The following is a 13,124-nucleotide window of genomic DNA, read 5'->3' as shown; positions in this document are numbered from 1 at the left end:
TTTAAATACTAACACCCTCTCTCCATGACTGCTATATTGCATTACATCAAAGAGTTTCATGATCAACTTGATTGTAACCTTTTGACTCATGTCCAGTGAGTACAACAGGACATATGATGTTTCCAGTTTCCTGCTGAGGTTCTTTATCAAACTTGATACTCATGCCCAACAATCATATGGTACACTTGATCTAAAGCTAAAATCTTATGGGACAGAATTATTTATGTTCAAGTTTATATTCTTTATGCTGTCAGCTAGAGGTTTCCTTTAACTAGTCAAGCCAATGTATTCATACTGCCACACTGCATTGTGCTTCTTTGTCTCCTTGGTTTTTGTTTTTGTTTTTGCTATTGCTCCCCCCGGTGTGTGGTAAGGCTGGCTGGGAGCATGCTGTTAGGCCCTAACAGGAACACCGTGCTGGACCAGGGCTTCAGGAGTGTGGTAAGACTTCGTCATAATTGCTGCCTTGACTGCAACACAGGGGAAATCTCATGAGTGCCTTAATATTTTGTATCAGGAAGTATTGACAGCTAGTTTGTGATATATCCTGTGTGTGTGTGTGTGTGTGTGTGTGTGTGTGTGTGTGTGTGTGTGTGTGTGTGTGTGTGTGTGTGTGTGTGTGTGTGTGTGTGGGCGTGCGTGTGTGGGCGTGCGTGCGTGTGTTTAACCCCAATTTGAGTCTGACTTGGAGAGTTTGATGGAGCAGTCCTTTTGAGGTGTGAACTAATTTCCATCATACTGTGATTTTAATGCCTAATTCTATGACGGGATACAAGGCTAGTGCTTTTACATTTTACTGCTGTATTAACCCTTCTCCCAGACTGATCTTTTCAATATAATCCACCAATCCATGAAGTCTTTCTGACATTCTTTTTAGACACACTTTCACAAATCACCATTAAAGCAAGTACAAAAGGTCCATGTTCCTCTTCATTTTAAGAATGTTATATGCTATCTAAATGCTAATGATCTGATTGATATTTGTGGGCATGAACTTCCCTAAAGCCTGAAACCAGAGTAACCAAACTAAAGTATGTGCTGTTAGCAAGATGTAAAGACTGGAAACATTTTTGAAAGAATGAATCCAGGTTTTTTTTTTGTTTGTTTTTTTCAATTCAATTTGAGCTTTAAAGCATTTGAATTTCCCATGCTGAGTTTCGATCGTCTAATCAGATAAGGTCTGCACCAATAAACTGGAGCTTTTTCAAGAAAGTACTGAAAGTGACATTCAGGTGAGGTGAATAGTCTGAATAACTATGTATTATTGCTTGTAATATTTTGTGTAGTTCCTTACAAATTAGTGTTAATGTTGACAGTGCACTACATCAGCAGTTTAAAAGAAATACATTCAATGTAATATGTTTGACTAACACAAAGCTATTCATTTGTGCTCTCTCCAACTGACGTCATTCATGCTCATCACCCTACTTACATCGCTTTGAAGTCTGAAAAATAACTGGGAAAACACGGTTTATTAGTTCATGATTCAATTTTACATCTTTTGCTGTCACTGAAAACCACCGTCATATTTTATTAAATGACAAATTCAGTTTTGAGAAACATTACTTCAATCTCAGACAAAGGCAAATCGTGGAGTCTTGACATTACCAACTTCACCAGGTAATCGATCTTCCTTTTCCATAGTGGAGTGAATTCTCCATCTTGTGACAAATGCATGTTTGATTTGTCCCTGCAAATGTGTATCTCTCTCTATGTACAGATATTGAGGCACAGCTATAAACTCTGGTTCATTATACTCAGCAGCATTTCAATTTTAACTTCTTCATCTACAGTTCTTCTGTCATTCAAAAACTGTGACTGTCTATGTCAAAATACGTGAAATTCACTTGCAGTTCATTCCATGAAAAACAATACAAAACAAAAAAGTACAGTGTTCAATGGAAGTTACAACCCAGTCAACAAAGCTGTGATGGTTTTTATTTAAATAGTGAGACAATGAAAAACTCACATTTTTTAATGTGTGTGTGTGTGTGTGTGTGTGTGTGTGTGTGTGTGTGTGTGTGTGTGTGTGTGTGTGTGTGTGTGTGTGTGTGTGTGTGTGTGTGTGTGTGTGCATACCTCTGTACAATTTATTTCTTTGAGCCCAATGTACATTCAGCATCATGTCTGTAAATGTACAAGTTTTAATTGGGCTGGAGATTTTCAATTCATCAATTCATCAATTTCTATTCATACATCAGCAATTTCTACAAGAACCTATATCGGGGTACTTTTCATTCCCAAATAAGGATCTCTCAAGATTCATAAAGATCAGACAATTCCTCTGTGGTCAGGAAAATTTCAATGTTGGCAGAAAGAACCAGATGCCTCATACCAGAGGCAGGTGGGGTGGCTGTGTCAAAAGTGAGGTGTGTGTGTGGATGTGGGTGTGGGTGGGGGGCATCTTGGGCCTGGGCTGTTGGACTGACAGAAAAGCAAAACAGTGGTCTCAATGTGCGTATGGTTGTGGGTGTGAAAGAACACGTATGGAATAAATAATAAAATGGTAGTATTACAATAGCAATTCCTTTCCTGTCACCTCTTCATCCAAATGGATCTAATTTGTATGAAGCTGTAAAAGATTTACGATGTAGAAATTACAATGCTGTGTGTGTCATTTGAAATTAGATACTGCCTTCCACTGTCTCTCTTTTCTATTTTTCCTATTCGACAATAAAAACTACCTCAGTGAAGGGTAGCAGTAGAGTTACTCTATTGCTACCTTTCTTTGTTGACTATTTCTTGCAGGTCATTTCCTGCCAGACCCGCCTTTGCTGGACAGAATGTTTTTTTAATGAGCGTTTGAATCTCGGTCTTACGCCAGTGTCCCCTCATGATGATGTGGGGAAACAATGTGCATTACCACGGTCTGACTTCCAACCGCGTCCTTGCAACTCTAACTGTTGCTCCACCCTCTGGAAGTCGACAAAAGATGCGCATGGGATAAGCGTGCAGCCACTCCTGGTGCAAAGCTTCCTCTTAAGTGTGTTTTATACCACTGTGCTCGGGCTGATACATACAAATGGCTTTTCATTGTTTTAAAATACGTCAGGGGAGTCCGTATTAACGCCCACCATTGTCTCCAGCCTGTGGGTCGATGGCTGACCGTTGACTGAGGCAGACAGTGGGAAGCATGTGGGCTGAAGATGTGCTGCGCTCTCCGTGGTGCTGAAACATGCTGAGTGTGTGGCTTTGCTTTCCGCGGCGCTGTCAGTAACACACGTCTGCCTTTGCAGCAAAAAAAAAAAAAAAAACAGCTTGACTTCCAGGTAACTCGCTCCGATGAATAATTATGCTGATTTAGAAACACGAATGTTGCACGAAATGGGATCAAATGCACGTTTGGTGTGATTTTGATGAATATTTCGGAGGTGTTTCATCGTTTCGTCTCGAGGCATTATAAAAAAAACGGATACGTGAATGCAGCACACGCGTTTAATGACTATAGCAGGATCTGTTTCTCGGATGGCGTGGTGTTAAATACTCTGAAGCCGCGGCGTTATTCCCGCCTGCTGTACGGTCCGTGTCTTGGGAGGAGATGTTTGACTCCAAATGCCATATTTAGGGAAAAAAAAAAGAAAAAATAAACGCTTGATCGTTTTGAGTGACTGTGGCGAGGGCGAATAACATCGTGCGATTTGGGAAGACGGCGGAGCCCTGCGAGGATCGTGTTCGAACCAATGGTATTGAAGAGCCTCTGTGTGCATAAGCGGTGGATGGAGCCTCTCTGGGTATACTTCCGCGTCCAATGCGTGTACATGTGTAGGTTGAATGGATGAAACGAAGAGAGCGGAGAGGTATAGGCATGCTGTGATACGGCCCTATATATTTGCCGGCAGGACTATCTTCCTTTTAAAGACAACCTCCTCCTTGCATTGGTTTCCACTCAGTGATGTCGCGTATTTGTGTGGCGCACCTGTAAAGAGCGAGACGGGCAGAAGCCGGGTTTTTTTTTTAAATTATTTGATTCCTTTTATTTCTTCTGTTCTTTTTTTCCTCTTTTTTTGTTTCATGAATTTTCTGAAAGGAGATTATTTCTGTGTTTTGATTTAATAAATATTTCATTTCCTCATTTTATCTTGTTTGTGTTGGCTTTTATGTTTCCAAGTTTGAACTAAGAGAGCAGAAATCCATCATTTTACAAGCTATTGGCGAGGTGTTTTCATTCAGAGATTGTTTGCCTAAGGACGACCATAACTTTCATTTATAGAAACGGTAAGATATTTTTTACACATTTGTTCATTCACATCAAAAAATGATCATTTTATAATTGATTTTACTCTGTCAGTTCTGTATAGACTGGAAGTAGAGATCATGTATTCGTTGTCTCAGATTATCGTCTTGCATGTAAACGCAATGGGAAAGTCGCCGTGATGCCTTCATGTCGCCAGTAACGGGTCAGAATTGCGGGGCTTCGGCGTTATCGTACACACTTACTCGACGGGATAGGAGGGCTATCGCCGAACATGTGGTCGTTCCGGTACCCGCCGGCGCTCGCACGGACACATGTATTGCTCGAATATGTCGAAATCTAGGCCTTTGGCTGAGAAATGAATCGTTGTTAAACATGATATCAGGATTTTATTTTTTATTTTTTTGTCATAGCATCAGCGTTAGTGTGTCATCCATTATAGACTAATTGCACAGTTTGCGTTTGGGCAAATGTATTGCTGCAATGATACCCGCGGGACAACCTGACCACTTTTGGTTTCCTGTCAAATTTCTTGATTTTGTAAACTTGCTGACATTATTTCAAAAATGTGCATGGCATAATACAGAGGTTATTTTTAACTTACTACTTGGCTTTTAGATGCATTATCGTTGTAAATACAGTTATCCAATGGACTGACTGTGCGATTGTAATAAATAATAGGATATGGTTTAAGGACAGCCTGTGTGTGAAGCTACTTTGAGTTAGTGGATTTCTACTTTATCTTATTTTTAATTAGTTCTACTGTTGCTTTCGACTTACAAATTGTATTTGCATGCAGACCATTCCTATAAATAGAAAATACAAATAATATGGGTCACAACTGCCAGCAGCCACTTTTATATTTTCCTCCTCAACCTAACAAACGCGTCTAGCTCGTCGGGTGGAAGACCTCACTGGGGAACTTTTTCTTGGCACCATTCCTCTCATCATTAGAGTGAATTAATTTTAAAGGTCCTATTTTGACGTCGCACTTGAAGGCCTCTTAGAAACGTTGGGCTACTGGCGGCTTCAGGTAGCTAACGCTATGTGGAGGATGCGAGTATATTTGGTGGAAATTGAATTCACGTTGCACCACAAGGAGCCAGCGTACACCTGCAGCAAATCAAATCACATCAAGACCATTGCAGGAGTAGATACGAAATGGTTTCTGATTGGCTGGGTGCCTGATTAGTTTACTTAGGGTGGCCGCGTTCCCGCCACCGCCCCTTATTCCACCTAGCAAAGACAGACCTAAAGTTTGGTGTCCGCAGTCTTAATCCGTGACGCCGATTCAACACCTCAAGGTAAGACATTAAGGATGTGTTAAAAAATAATTCCCAAAGCCTCAGTGTCACACGCTGATAGCGAAAAAGGAAAATAATAATAATGAAAAGGGCTAACGCGGTATGCTAGCAAGTACCTTGTACGACGCATGTCTCCTGAAAGTTCGTTTCTTTTTACTCGTCTCTCCTCAGCAGCATCTTTCTCATTTCCAACACTTTTTCTGCAATATTAAAAAAAAAAAAGATTGGCATTAATGTTACCGTACTGGCTATCGTGAAAGTGTCGACGTACTGATAAATACCGAGCTCGTTGCAAGTTCCGCACTGCCCGGGCAAGATTGTACCTAGCATTCGTCTAAAAAACGCATTTGGCTGAAAATGTAAGACGCGGTTTGCGCCTGAGAGGAACTATATTGTAGCCTTGCTATGTCTTAAAGACAGACTGCTAAAAGTCATAGTCGTCTCTTAGCTTTCTAATTTATGAGATTTTGTTTAACGCCGCTCGGTCAGCGGTGTCCCGCATTTTGCCTGCTGCACACATGTAGCTAATGACTCCATTAGACGGCTCGTGTCTCCTCACGGGCCAGCTGGAAGTTGTGAGCTCACTAATGAGGGATGCTTGAGCCACTTACGACTCCTTTAAGCTTAAACATTTTGTCAAGCATTGTGTCTTAGGGTTTTGTCGTTCAGGGCATGTTGACACCGCAGAGTACTTTCCTCTGCAGTATATTACAGTAATGTCATCGCTGCCAATTTAGTGCCTGAAAGGCAAGCCTTGGAATTATATGCGCTAATGTGTGTTTCACAGTCCATTTGAAAATGCTTAAAGTTTTGTTTGGTCGACACATCTGCAGGGGGAACTCAATTTTTACTGGAGTTTTGCATTGCAGATTTTTTTTCATTATTGTTTAACCGTAACAGTCGATCTTGGATAAAGTACTTTTTTTTAATTTATTTTTTTAAATTTTGGTCCTTATTTGTCTTTGATTTAATTGATGAATCGGTTGAAGTCATCTCAATTCCGTGAGGCAGTTTGTGACGACTACTTAGTTGGCTTTCTAGGAATAATCCCGAAGGATCTCCATATCAATCGGGACTTCGGAACTATGGTTTATGTAGAATTAGCAATACTTTTGTATTATTAATGTGTTACATTATGGGTCTTGCAAAATTATTTTTATATTATGTGACAGATGAGTTACCATTATAATTCATTATTATGGTAGAGTTGACGGAATTGCAACAATTTGCAGAAAGACTGACTACATTTCTCAAACTAGTTTTATAAGAAATTTGCATTATAGTGTTACAGCTTAATCCTTTTTTATTTAAGTTGCCTGTATGAGACATAATTTCAGTAATTTGATTACCGTCTGTAGGAAAAAAAATGAGAAGTCTTTGTATCTCAGTGTATGCTTGTCAAAATATTCTAGTTGACTTGGTTTTTCTACTTGTGTGTGTGTGTGTGTGTGTGTGTGTGTGTGTGTGTGTGTGTGTGTGTGTGTGTGTGATACAACCCAACCTTTTTTTTTCGTGTGGGGGGGGGGTCCCGTGCTGTTCATGCAACTTCCAGAATTTCAGCAGCCTCAAAGCTCCTGAGTGGGACAAGAGATAAGAGCGCTTGTCTTTATGTATTATTGAGCCCCCACATTGCCTTTCTAAATAAAGGCTGCTGACAGTGACTAAAATGCAGGACAGTGAGTTAACTTCTGAAGGCCACATCACTGTGCTTTATACAGCAATGTGTGCTGCTGTCAGAACTGGGTTAGGATACAGTTGGTAGCAAGAATTTTCTACCCATTTTGTTCACCCTTAAATTTACTCTATTTCTGTTCCAGCCTTTGTCTTCTGGCCATGTGTGGGTCATAACTGGAAGAAAGTCATGAAGTGTCCTTGAACCCCGTCACTATCACAAAAGTACATATCCGAAGGGTGATGGGAATTTCTCGATGTAATTACTGTCTCTGGATTGCTATTTTAATTATAAAACTGAGTTACCATGGTAGGAACCTGCACTGGTTAGATAGATAGTCTCTACATTTAGTGGCTGAGTTGTGACTATTAAAATTGTGAACTTATTTTGGAACTGAGCTTCAAAATAGCATTATTAATAAGTATTCCATGCTTTTATATAAACCAATTGGAATAGGTGCATGGCAAGCACATTGTGCCTCTTTTTTTACATTGTTTTTTTGCTGAATTTTAGTACCAATGCATTTAGCTAAAGCTCTTTACACAAGCAGTCACTACACAAATATTAATTGCGACCACAGAAGACTATTTTGGTAAAAAAATTATTAATTACATTGCTGACAACTTCAGAAAAAATGAAGATGCAATTACGTTTTTGTTTTTTGCACTTTTTTGCCTTAATGTAACTGGTTTTCTGGATATGTAGGATGAGTTAATGTGCTTTTTTATTTCCATATATTGCATTTTGAGAAAAACAACTTAATTGTGCTCTCAAACTTTGAAGGAAACCTGTAGATCACAACTGGGAATTGTCACTTGAATTTTGCTTTTTACGCCCCACATAAGTGAGTTTTTTTTTTTTTTTTTTTTTTTTTTTTTTTGTTCATTTCATTGATGGTTATGAGACAGCAATTGACCCACTTGTCATTATTGTAGGAAAGCCTCAGAACTACTTTAGAGCATTATTTTCCATAAGTTACTGTTGTTTAAGTTTGTATTAGTGTATTGGACTATTTAGTCACAAAGCGCACTGTTCCTTACGGACGGTTTCATCATGTCATGCGCACAAAATGTCCTTGTCATGCATTTTAAATTAGAACGAATTACCCTTTTCTAATAGTTTTTTTCATGTCACACACTCCATACATCCATCGGCCAAATGTAATCATTAAAACTCTATTAACCCTTCTTTAAACATCTTTATTTCTTATGAGAAATTTATGAAAATATTGGATGTACTCTTATGAATTAAAGTTTTGGTTACCATTCATGTTTATTTGTTCATATTGCTGTTGCATTTTTATTTTCAGGGATACGTATATTGACTGAATTCCAAAAATGATTATTTCTCTCACCAAATTACACCATACGATATATGATCACTGAAACATTTAATGAAAAGAAATACCAAAGAGAGACCAGAGAATGATGTGGTGTGTTCCTCAGAATGGGAAATAAAAACGTCACTTGTGGGGAAATGTTGAAGGGGCTTGGAAATCTTTTCACATATTCACATATGCACAAATACTCGCAGCAAATGAGCAAGAAGCTTAAAGACACTACAAATGCAATTCATATTTTGTCAGGTGGGATTTTTTAAATTCATTTATTTTTTATGATTAATTGTTGTGGATCAGTTGGTAGAGCAGGCGTTCCTACAATCAGGAGGCCAGGGGTTTGATTCCTGGCTCCTCCTCCTCCTCCACATGTTGTGTGTCCTTTAGCAAGACACTGAACCCCATGTTTCTCCCTATGGCCTGGTTCTGGCTCTGCTATCATCAGTGTGAGAATGATGTAGTATAAAGCACTTTGGACAAGAAAGGTGTGAAAGCGCTTGATAAGTTGAGACCATTCACTTAAAGATCGATCAGAGACTATTGCTTAATGAAATCTTTTCTAAACTCACAAATATTTTACAACAGGTTCCAAAAGCTAGCGATCTCTTGATGCCAATATATGAATGTATGTGAAGTGGAAATACCAAATAAAAGTGGACTGATAATATTTATTTTTCTGACTGATAAATTGAATCAAGTCTACACATTTTTGAATTTACCAAGCTCTTGAATATTTTGGTATTTGTGTTTTTATTTGATCTTATACTGCAGAATTATCTCACAGATCTCTGCTATATCTCAGATTTAATATAATCAACAATTCTTGTCTGCAGAAAAAAAATACACTGTTTAGCTAAAAATGTGTCTAAAACAAATCAAATTGCAGACATATCAGCTCTATCATGCAAACCATCATCCACCTCAAAGGACAACAAATTATGTCGTTCTCTCCTACAGGTCTGTGTAGGTTCTCAGTCATCCAGGTCATAGTGAATTCTTGTCAAAATCTTCTTGTCTTAGCAACTGGACGAAGAAAATCAATCAGTTGCCAAGACAAGATTTCAACAAATTCTCTCCTACAAAATACTTTTTATTCTGTAACTAGCTAAATATGTGCTAATGATGAGGGACTAAACCAAAATGTACTGAAGTAGGCATTTAAGACTATTAACAATTAATCTGTCTCATGTCAGCTTATTGTAATCCATCATGTCTTCATCTTTAACTAACCGGCGCATGCCTTGGCCAAGCAATGTGAATCAGACTGTCGTCACAAAGGATAGTCAAAATGTGGAAAAAATTGTCTTAGGTATGAGATTTATAAATGTGGGAAACTTTGTCCTTGGTATAAGATTCATAGATGTTTATTCAATCAAGGTAAAATGTAAATAGCAATGATATTGGACAACCATTACCCAGCTCTCTTACAAGACGCCACAAAACAAAGCCCATTATGGTTGATAAATAAAAATCATCATATCCTTATCTTAAAATAATCACAAGTCATTTTTTCAGAAAACCAAAGAAACTTATCTACATGTTGAATGAGGCAGCAATTATTTTGAGAAGGTGATGATGATGTAACAGCTCTCAAACCCAGTGTCATCATTGCTGTTATTTATAACCCATTCCTTTAACATTAGATGTTTGCCTATCATGTTTGAATTAAATTCCAGATAGCATTGTATATACTATTCACATGATTAATTCAGACGTTTTAGTATCTATTAATATGTTTGTTTTTTTGTTTTTCTGTTTTCACTGACTTTGCTCGGTAATTTCTCAAGTAGTTTATTTTTATTGCTGGTCAGTGAAACTCATGGTCAATAATAGATCAGTCAAATTTTACTGGTAATCCTTTTTTATAAACACAATGAATATTTTCATTGTTGAGATCGTGATAGGCTGTGGCAGTGGTGGTTTATTCATTGTTCCAAGTAATCCGTTCACAACTGGAATGCCTTGGGCTGCAAACCAGATGACAAAAAAAAACATATTTTCTATCTTGTCTTTCTTTCGGTCCAAGGATTTACTATGTCACTGTTCGGGCTTGGCATCATTTCCTAAAAAGTTTGAATTGGCAATGTATTGCGCTGTATTGCGCTAAGTACCCGGTAAGTCAGGAGTCGAGCCCCCGACTTTATCCAGCCAGATGATCTGGCTGATATTTTCTTGAAATTTCTTTTAAAATAACTTAAAAAATAGATACTACTAAAAGTTAAATATTTTTGTTTTACTTTTTGAGCTGATTATGTGTATAAACATAATTTAGACTTTTATATATATATATATATGCTGGTTAAAATCAGAACATCACAGGCATATGTTAATACAGGAATTAATACAGGAATTTTAGCAGACACTGACCAGATATGGTGAGGCTTTTATTCTAGATATAAGTAGACACAAATTCGTGTCATATATATATATATTCGGCCAAACTAAGTGCTCCCCCTACTTGTCAGGGACAACAGGCTTCTGTCTTTAATAGTGTGTGTTCTAGGTTTTAGCTTTTCTTTGGGAGCCAAATCTGTGCATTTCAGTTTGGGTATTTTGAACCATTCCTTGTGGGCTTTTTTGTTTTCAAGGACATGCTGTGTATGTCAGTGTTTGCACTTCGGAGTTCTTCACTCCTCAGCTTGTCACGCATATTTGGTCAGTTTAATCCTCTGAGGATATACTAGCAGATTTTCATGCCTCTTCACTTTGGTCCTCTCTAATGCATATACTGCAGCAGTTATTGTGCCTTTTAAGATATATATCTAATCACAAACTCCTGAGTAACTTTTATACAAGGCAAATTATATGGATCAGTGTAAGACCATTTGCAGCTTGGCCTGTCTATTCAGCAGTAAAACCTTACCTGGCTATGAAGTTAATGCACTCAATTGAGTTGTTAAAACGAAGCCAGCACCATATACGCTGAAGTGACCATTTTGAGGCTGCACTTGAATAGTCACCTCTATTATTTTGGTGGTATAGTTTCTACTATTGAATGGCTGTATTTGTATCATTGTTTACAGCTATGGGTAATTATAGCAAGTGAGATCTCTTCCTCCTTGCATGAAAACTGTTGGATTGTAGTGGACAAATGACAACATGCTGTACATGAAGTCCTTAAAGTCCCAAAGTGTAGCATACTCTGTGTCATTAACTTGTGGAGATGGAGGGGTTTATCTCAGTGAAGACAGGGAAAGAAGAGAAAATGGTCTCTCTGTGGCTGGTTACTTATGAGAACTGAGGCAAGGCTGAAGGGGAACAAGATGCTCTACACTCAAATGCTGCATTAGGAGGAGGCTTCTGGCTCACTGCGCACTTTTTTTTTTGGGGGGGGGGCATCTTGCCAGACTTCCTCTTCCCAGTGTTTATCTAATGAAATATATCTGCCTTGTGGCAATATCTCAAATGGGATGGTCGCCAATGTTTGTGCTTTGTTCTTTGAATAAAAGGTGAAACACATGAAATGGAGATTGAAGCAAGTCATTATCCTCAACAATATGTTCTCTTGTGGCTCTTCTCTGCTACAGAACACACATGGGAGTCTGATTGTAGAACCAAGAAATGCTTAGAAATGTGAATTTCAGCCAGAATTCTTCTGGCAAAATATCACTTAGGTTCTTGTAATGTTTTTCCTTGTGCCCTTTCTGTTAAGCTGAAAAAAGTTGTCAAGCAGAAGTAGTTCACTAACAAACTGGCTCTACTCTGAAACAAGTAACAGATGGAAAGAGCAGCAGGAGTGTCGTGTTTGAGCCATCATCCTTTTATGACAGGACTGCTTGAGTGTATCTTTGGTTGACTTGCAGCGATCAGTATGGCTTTAGTTTGGTATAGGACACGTCTTAATGTCTGTCATTGAAAGCTCTTTTGTATCGATCACAATTACGTGCAGAGTATAGATGCAACTGATGGGGCTTGATTTCTCTCAAGCACATCTGTGTAAAGCATATTATAATTCTGGAACCTAACTGAAAAAAAATTCAAAACAGGTAGCTAAAAATAAAAAATACAGCTGTCAATGAGTTGGATGATATCAATGTTTGGGAATTGTCTAAAGTGACGTACCAAATTAATTTTGTGTCTTACCCAAAATTGAATTTGTTACACACACACGAAAAAAAAGTGTGTGTGTGTGTGTGTGTGTGTGTGTGTGTGTGTGTGTGTGTGTGTGTGTGTGTGTGTGTGTGTGTGTGTGTGTGTGTGTGTGTGTGTGTGTGTGTGTGTGTGTGTGTGTGTGTGTGTGTGTGTGTGTGTGTGTGTGTGTGTGTGTGTGATTTCAACAGTTTCTCTCTTTTAATCTCAGGCAAAAAAATGGCATTGTTCCAAAATTGAATTGTTAAAGTAGATGCCAGTTAGCTTGATAGGGTTAATTTCCTATTGCTGTTGAATGGAATTTGACGTGTTTTCTTATCCTTTACCACACCCTGAAATACATTAACCACATATTGTAGGTTTATCCCAGTCATTGAAATACTGAAGATCTAACTTAAATCCTGGACTGCCATATTAGAAGTTACATCCTCGACTTGTTTTGCATTTTAGCTTTATGCCACCAGTCTCAAATTTTCAACTTTTTGAATTTTTGTTTATTGTTATTATATCAATTCTGAACTGAATCCTGAA

General features: G+C 38.2%; 1 protein-coding gene across 4 annotated transcripts in view; it reads left to right on the top strand.

Moving 5' to 3' along the window:
* The first annotated feature begins 3,756 nt into the window (after positions 1-3,756).
* LOC147223616 (ELAV-like protein 2) overlaps positions 3,757-13,124 on the top strand; it is a 30,886-nt gene continuing 21,518 nt past the window's right edge. For 3 of the 4 annotated variants that reach the window (XM_086166440.1, XM_086166438.1, XM_086166436.1), the window contains exon 1: positions 3,759-4,215. The gene's annotated coding sequence lies outside the window, so the exon portion shown is untranslated. Of the gene's footprint in view, positions 4,216-13,124 lie in introns of all 4 variants that reach the window. The other variant, XM_086166439.1, reaches the window with a different exon arrangement.

Source organism: Fistularia commersonii, chromosome 19, assembly GCF_037954325.1.
Source record: "Fistularia commersonii isolate RoL2024-O1a breed Wild chromosome 19, RoL_Fcom_v1.0, whole genome shotgun sequence".
NCBI lineage: Eukaryota > Metazoa > Chordata > Actinopteri > Syngnathiformes > Fistulariidae > Fistularia > Fistularia commersonii.
This window is presented reverse-complemented; position numbering and strand designations above follow the sequence as displayed.